Source organism: Paroedura picta, chromosome 3 (assembly GCF_049243985.1).
Source record: "Paroedura picta isolate Pp20150507F chromosome 3, Ppicta_v3.0, whole genome shotgun sequence".
Classification (NCBI taxonomy): Eukaryota; Metazoa; Chordata; class Lepidosauria; order Squamata; family Gekkonidae; genus Paroedura; species Paroedura picta.
The window spans coordinates 49,844,519-49,852,932 of NC_135371.1; positions in this window are offsets into that span (position 1 = coordinate 49,844,519).

Here is an 8,414-nt window from a genome sequence, read left to right on the forward strand (position 1 = left end):
TCTCCCATGATTGGCCAGGGCGTCAGTTCAAAGACATCCTGGTTCCCGGTTGCAAGGCTTCCCTTAAAGTGACTGCGCTTCAGAAACCCTAACTTCTCTCAGTAGAGATTTGCCTCTTGTTATTTCTCTCTCCTCCGCTGTCTCCAATCCTCTTCCCCTCTTCAAGAAAAGAGACTCCTGCAATGCTCATCTCTCCTCCCTGCTCTGAGCTTTCCCAATCAAGTGCAGAACACTTTCAGGGGAGTTGACTCAAGATGGCACCGTAAAAACTGGACTTCTGTTCAGCTCTTAAGCCATGCCGAGGGTCAGGAGCATCTGCACCTGGCTGACCTGAGCACATACGCAAATCTGCTCGCCGCTCGCCCCAGGAACCGGGAACGGCATCCTGAGGGTCCTACAGATCCGTGGGGAGGTAGGGATACCGAGCTCCCCGGATCAACAGCGGCGTGTGCTCAAGGTCACGATGGCGCCCTTGTCACAAACAACTTTCTAAGCTTGAAACGACCAGCTGCCCCTACATTCTTCCCAGACTATCTTTTACCAGATTGACAGGAGCGCTGACAGAAGCTGAAGTTTACAACAGTAAAGATTGAAAGCTTTCTGGCTTTTCCCTTTCTTTTCCCACAAGCTCTCCCCCCCCCTCCTCAACCAATTTACAAGTGAATTCCCTCTTTCGTCGAGTGAGAGACTCCCAGCTAATTATACCCACTAACCAAACAAAGAGAGAACTTTGAAGTGCTGTCGGTGAAAGTTCAGTGGCGGTAGCTGACTTGTTACGGAGATCGACAAACTGATAATTTGGGATCGCTCGTGCTCCCGCGAGACCTCACGAGACTTTCTGTTTATAATTTGTGACTGACTAGAACTATGGAAAAATTAACTAAGGCACGGCGTTTCCATTTGTTATGCGAAGGGAACTCAAAGATACTAAAAGCAGTCAATAAGCTGGAAAAGGAAATCCGTGAAATTAAGGGGGAGCTTTTGGACGGAGCCGATGGTCTGGAGAGAGCAGCTGACATAGCTCAGCCAATAATAAATCAAATGAAAATTCAATGTTTGGAAGTTAATCAACAGGAGGTGAAAAGAGCTAGGGATGTAAAAACCCAAAGTACCTTTGAAGAACCTGGGAAAACAGATTCAAGGAAGGAAAGCACCGAAAACCTGGAAATCTATTCAGAGCAGGAAGTGATTTGGATCAGCAAAATAAAATGAGTCTATTCAAAAGCGACAGCACCCAGGAAGCTATCAGGAGATATTCCTGTGCGACCAGAGGAAGAGATCCAGATTGATAAAGTATACAGAGCCTACTCAAAGGCGACTGCAAGCAAGAATCAAGTAAGAGACTTCTTTGGCACTGACAGGACAATCAGAAACACTCTACTATGGAAAAAAACACAATTTCATTTTCTGCGACCACCTGAAGGATGAGTTGAACAATGGAGTATTCTCCTGGTTTCCTGTGGGAAAGACAGCAGCAGTAACTTTTAGGACAGGACCAATATATGAAGGGAACTGACTTTATATCATCTAAGACAATAATAGAATATATCCTTTTAATAGATTATACTCTCATATGTATCAACAACTATTCTGCTAAGAAAGATGGTAATAACTCCTAGATCAGGATCAATATGTGATGGGAACTGAATATGTATGTTAATATGTATGCTAAAAGAGGATGACAAACTATACTTCATAGGTATTAACAAGACGGCAGTAGTAACTCCTAGGTCAGGGCCAATTTATGAAGGGGACTGACCTTATATCATTTAAGATAATAACAGAATATATTCTTATAACAGATCATATTCTCATATGTATTAACAATCACTTTGCTAAGAAAAATGGTAAAAACTTCTAGATTAGGAATAATATGTGATGGGAACTGAATATGTATGTTAAAAGAGATGGCAAACCATATCAACTGGTCGCTTTTTTCTTAATTTTTCTGTAAATGCTTTATATAATAATAAATAATAAAACTATAAAAAAAAATTTAGCATGAAAAAAAAAAGTGCAGAACACTTTCTGATTCAATTGGGGAGGGGGGATAGAGGAAGAGCCGAGTTCAGATCAAACACATCTTTCCACTTTCTTCTTAATGTCTTCTCATTGCAGAGCTCCAGTTTCCAAATGGGTACCAAATGATATGCCCAACAAATTTTGCCAGTTGGCCTCACACTGAACTTGCTTGAATATATTCTTGCAATAGCATTGTGATTTGTTGCAAAGGGTCTACAAGGAAAGCAGAATTCTTTGTGCCCAGGTGACTGGCCAAGTTTACCATAGCTAAGAGTTCTTTGGAAACAACTGCATGAAAAACAACAGACATTATTCAATGCATAAACTTCTTCATTCCCCTGATTGCCAACTGACAGACATGCCCTAGAGTCCCATTTTAAAAATTAGACAGCTCTTCTCATTTGTTTGTTATACTGCCTCTTCCCTTGGTTGTACATCTTCCAGCAACTTCACATATTACTGGAGCTTCCCGAGAAGGAATCATGAGCTATGCTTCTCTTAGCACTTCTGAGTAACTCACAAGAGAGATGAATGTATTTCCCATTCAAATGCTACCCTGCAAGTTCAGAAAAGAAGCATAAGTCATTTACACCCTTGATGCTTCCTGTAAAATATGAAGGTGCCCCAAGGCATATAGCTAACAGAGGATGTTGGATGAAGTTCTGTGGACACTTGAAGAAATGCAGAAACCACATCAGTCACCCATGGTGTTCTTTTTTTGATCACAATTATTCCTCTCTCGCTATGCTCTGGCACAGCAGATTTGCTCATCTGAGAAACACCTTCTGAGTGTGCCTTCTTGCAAATGGATAAGATCAGCATCTCCCTGTACATATGCATTCTCTGTTGTGGTTCCCACACTGTGGCAAAGCCTGCCTGAGGAAGACAGGAAGACTCCCACACTTTTATTATTTCAAGATGGTATAAAATAGAAATGTTTAGAGGGCATTTTTATAAATAGACTAGAACTGCAATATGATGGAACAGTTCATTAGGGTGCTTTTATAAGGGAATAGGACTGTAACAATTGCAATGTTTATTGTTTGTATCATCTTGCTTTTACCTTTGTAATCCACTATCTGCATAGTTCATGTTATGTATGTCATGCCTTGGCTTTAATAATCTGCCTTGAGACACAGTGAGAATAAATGAAGTAAATAAATAAATAAATTCCTTAAATGCATGTGTTTCTGATCATGGTTTATATCACTAGGGTTTATCACATGTTCAGCACCCCGAAGCCTGAGATTCACAAGAAAGAGCCTACTGTTGTCATAGGATTGCCAGTTCTTGAAACACAAAAATCTTGTACCTGGGCACAGAGTGTTACTCTCTCAGTTCCATCTTCCTGTTGTATTCTCTGAATTCCCTTCTCACACTGTCCCTGGGCAAAAATTGGGGGGAATTTTAAGCTGCAATGGGAGGTGAGAAGTTTCCACTCCATGTATGGAAATCATTCCATGTAAGAAAATGTTCCATTGGAGCTATATGCCTATATGAATTACAGTAAGTAAGCTGGCACACCTACAAAATGAAAGCAGCAAATTCCAAAATCCTACAAGCAGTTGTGGTGTGTGGAACTGCTAACACAGATTCCTGCTGCCCTTGTGTGCTATGGTAGAAAGAGGAGGTTACTTGCACTATACTTACCATAGTCTTCATAAAACCCAACAGATACTGGGCAATATGACTGGATTCTCTGGGTATCCTGCTCCATCATTTCCAGTCACGCAAGCAAGAGTTTGCTCGGTTTTCAGTGGGAATTTGCTGCGCTGGGTTACCTCCCCCTTCGCTAGTATTATTGGGAAGGGGATTGTTCATCAAGGCCTTTAAGCTGAAGTGCATTTTTGAAAGATTTCCTTTTTGACTGGGTGGGGGGATGAATGTGTGCACAGGATCCCATGCTAAATTTCATAAGATCATCACAAATAAAGACTCTGAGCAGTGTACAGGTTAATTCCAAAATGTATATATTATCATCCTTCATTCATGTGAAACAACAGCACAGAACAACAGGAGCTAAAGGAGTCATGCAGAACGGTATCAGATAAGAGAATTGTCATATTCATGTCCTAGGACAAAGGGGAGAAAAAGTCTAGTCTCAGTGTATTTAATAGGAATCAAAATGGACTGTGAGGAACACAACTCAGTGGTCCTTTTTCAGCATGTTTTCTGGCTAAGGCATGTGTAAGAAACTATAGAACCCAGACAAGAACAGAGGCCCAGGCAAGAACAGAGAAGTGAACAAAACAGCAGCATCTATTCTCTACCACAATATCCAGGCAATTCCAGCCTCCTGAACAGATGCAAGAGTCTAACAGAAAAGGTCACTTTGGTTTAGTTCACCCTATGCCAAATCTCAGCTAGGATTGCACCAGGAATTTTCACATTGCATGAACTTTGATAGTACACAGTAACATGAACCGGGCATCAAAAAAGGCTTTCGCCAGGGAAATTTTTCATCTTGGCATTACAACATATTGCCGGGAACCTGGGTGTGATCCTGGACTCCTCTCAATCAATGGAGACCCAGGTCATAAATGCTACTCAGCAGGCTTTTACCACCTCTACCAAGACTGTTTCTGCACTGGGAGCTTTGATGCCCTGGCTCCAATGTGGAAATACAAACCCAAGGTGTACAACATACACCAGGCCAAATGCTCCCCTGTGCAGGAGCACAAAGAGGTGGGACAACCTGCCCCAACCCAAACTCCAACCTGAAGCCCAGCACAAAGCCTCCAGTGCAGAAACAGTCTTGTGGCAAATGGCACCTTACCTGTCAACATCTGACCTAGCCACTGTGATGCATGAAATGGTCACCTTTAGACTAGACTTTTGCAACTTGCTCTGCACAGGGTTACCTTTGAGGCTGATCTGGAAATTTCAAGTGGTCTAGAATGTGGCTGCATGGATCTTTATGGGGACCCAATGGAGAGGACACATACAACTGGTGCTCTCCCAACTGCACTGGCTCAAGATTGAGGACCAAATCAGCTTCAAGGTGTTGGTTCTCACCTTTAACACCCAAAGCCAGCTTTTTTCAACATGTTGATGATAGAGGAGGCCCTGAAGTAAATTTTCAAGCTTCGAGGACCCCGAGAAGTGATGTCAGCTGGCCATGCCTCCCTGTCACGCTCCCAGGGAGTGACATGTCACTGGACGTGGCATCACCACCTGCACCCATCACCCTTTTGCTCCCCCTCACATTTACTACTACTATGATGGCCAAGCCTCACATTGGCTTGAAATAATGGCATGTGCTAAGAAGACTGTCTAGCCCCCACCACCACCACAACACAACCAACTTTCCCAACTGAATTTTACTCCCGCGGCTTAACCTCCAAACCCTCTGGGTGGAAGCAGCCAGTTCCCTAGCTTGTCCATTAAGATAGGAGGGGGAAAGCCACAGACCCCCTCTGGAGCTCCCAGGGACTCCCTGGGGTCCATGGACCCCTGGCTGGGAATCCCTGCCCTAAACTCCTCCATCACATTTCATAGATACAGCAAGCAAAGCTTGGTCAAGTTTCCCAGCCCCAAAGAGGTTAATCGGGCCTCAAACAGGACCAGGGCTTTTGGAACACTGCTGAATTAGATCAGGATCCTGCAGGAAAACTGAAAACTATATTTCGCTAAGGTCAAGATAAGATGGGGCTAAGCTAAACAGAAAGCTAAAATAAAATAAAGCTTCCCAAGGATGAAGCTGGGCCTTGTAGCATTCTACAGAATCACACCGGAAACCACTGTATGCATTTATATCCATTGTATGCAGAGTTCACATGTGATGTCATTTATTAAGATCTTGTATGCATGTTTGCATTCATTCAGTTACTTTCTTATTCAGGTTTCAATATGAAAGAATAAAACTGGTCTGGGGATTCCATTTGTGCATGTCTTAGGCCATGACAGGAAAAAGTATGGCCATGAACTATATGAGAAAGGGTACTACATAGTACAGGAGAGGTGGCCAGCAGTTACAACTGACTGAGAGAAGCAGTTAATTTTTACTGGTTCTTTCCAGTACAATAAATGCAATTTTTATTTTATTAAACAAAAAAAGTTTTGAAATGTAGAGAATAACTGGAGCAGTGGCATCTGCTGCAAAGTAAGAAAAATGGGTCATTAGTAATAAGGAAAAAATCAATTTTGAATTTTAAAAGACAAATGAAGGTCTATTGATCTTGCCATACTACCCTAAAGTGTTCATGTATCAAAGATGTTTATGCCATATACTGCTGGCATTATCTCAAATTTATGCTTGTCTTGGAACAGTTCTGGTATAATTATTTAAATGAAAGCTCAAAATAACTTCTGTTATAAAATATGAATTATCAGAAAGTGAAAATGTGCTACTATAAAAAATGAATTTGGAGTTTATAAATAACTGTGAATACCTCCTCCTGGTGCAGTGCATTTAAAGGACTAAGCAGAAAGCCCAGCTTAGTTGCCTATTTATCCATTCTGATATCAAGATTAGTATTCCCATTGCCTGTAATGGAACAGGACCGCAGCCTTTGCAGAAAGTGCTTTCAGTGTTTTAGTGCATTCCCTCCCCCCATCCCCGCCCTTCTATTGCTAGGCAAGTGGCTCATTCAGCCATTTTTGTTTATTCCAGTAGACAATATCCTTATGGGAAGGCGGTATCTTTAACAATTTGTCTTTAACAATTTGATTATAAATATCTGGGAAACAGCCTCCTGGGTGGAGACTGTAGAGGTTCATCCGGCGCTGCCCGGACTTTACTTCCCGTCCCAAGGAGCCTCATTGAACAGCCCACCTATGGCCCGCCCTCCACGAGCCTGGCAAACACACTTCCCACCACTTGCCTTCTGGACGTCATCGGGAACAGAGCTGGGCTTCCACCGGGCTCTCGGGCACTTTGGGCCAACAGGCCAGCCTGCACCTACCAGGGCCAACCCTCTGCCATCCGGGGGGGAAAGGGAGGTGGCCTGCTGAAGCATCGGTGGCCCTCAGCGGGCCTCTAACAAGCTGGTTGTAAGGGCGGGGGGGAATGCCTGCTCCGGCCCTCTAATGAGTGGCCTGCTGAAGCATCAGCGACCCTCAGCAGGCCTTTATCGAGCTGGGAGGAGGGGCAGGGGAGGAAATGTCTGCTCCAGCCCTCTAACGAGTGGCCCTCTGAGGTGTCAGCGGCCCTGAGTGGGCCTTTAACGAGTTGGGAGGGGGGCAGGGGAAATGTCTGTTCTGGCCCTCAAATGAGTGAGTGGCCCGCTTACACATCGGCAGCCCTGAACAGCCTCTAACGAGCTGGGAGAGAGGGGCCAAGGGGATGCCTGCTCCGGCCCTTTAATGAGTGGCCCACTGAAGCATCGGCGGCCCTGAGTGGGCATCTAATGAGCTGGGAGGGAAGTGTTGTGCTCCATGGGGGGGGGGGAAGGGAAAGACATGAAGAAGCCTTCCCTGGCCCCCCAAACACTCGCCAGGCCAGAGAAAGCCTGCTGCATGGGGGGGCTTAGGGATGGAGGGGGTGGCTGCTTGAGTGAGGGGGGCCGCGGGACTACCTTCCATGCACACCACCTCCCCTGCCCGCCTCCCCAATACCCCGCTAGTGCCCACTGCATCCCTGAATGCAGCAGGCTTTTTTACTAGTAGAAATATAAGAAAAATAATTAATTAATTTACATTAATCAATCCCTATTTTGTGCAGTCATTGGTTTAAGTATGGGCTAGTAATGAGATCTCTACAAATCAGTGTACTACAGTCTTCCATATTCATGAACCAGAACAATTTATGATGAGAAATAATCCCCCAAACCTGTTTTCTTTAGAAGAGTTGCATGTGTTTTTCTATGTAACATAAAATTGCTATGTAATGCCTGTCGAAAATATTCATATTTCCCAGATTTATGATAACCAGTCTCTTAGGAAACATTCAGATGATTACTATACCATGAATAGTTGTCCTTACCACCCTTTGATTGGTGTTCACAATTCTAATATTCTTAATACTGTTTTTTCACATTCTTTTGATACATAGTTATGGATGGCTATAAGAAAATAGTAATAATGAACTAAAATGGTGGTATGGTTTGTATGTGAACAGTATGTGGACAATATCTCCATTTAAAATGTGTCTTTTGACTTTGTCATTTTCAAAGCATTCTATATTTTTTAGAAGTAAATAATAGGTGAATATTTAAATGATTTGCTAAAATGTATTTTAATATATTTATGACTGTTGGACAAAAACAATATTCTAGTACATGTAGTGTGAAAGTTAAAAGCAGCATAAAATAGCAGAGTAAATGCCAGGTTAGTCTTCTATTTTAAGACAATGAACCCAAATCAGAGATGGCGCATAATTTTGTAATTTATTCATTTTATTTATATTTCCATATGTATGCTGCCCTTTCCCAGGGGACTCATGTTGGCTCACA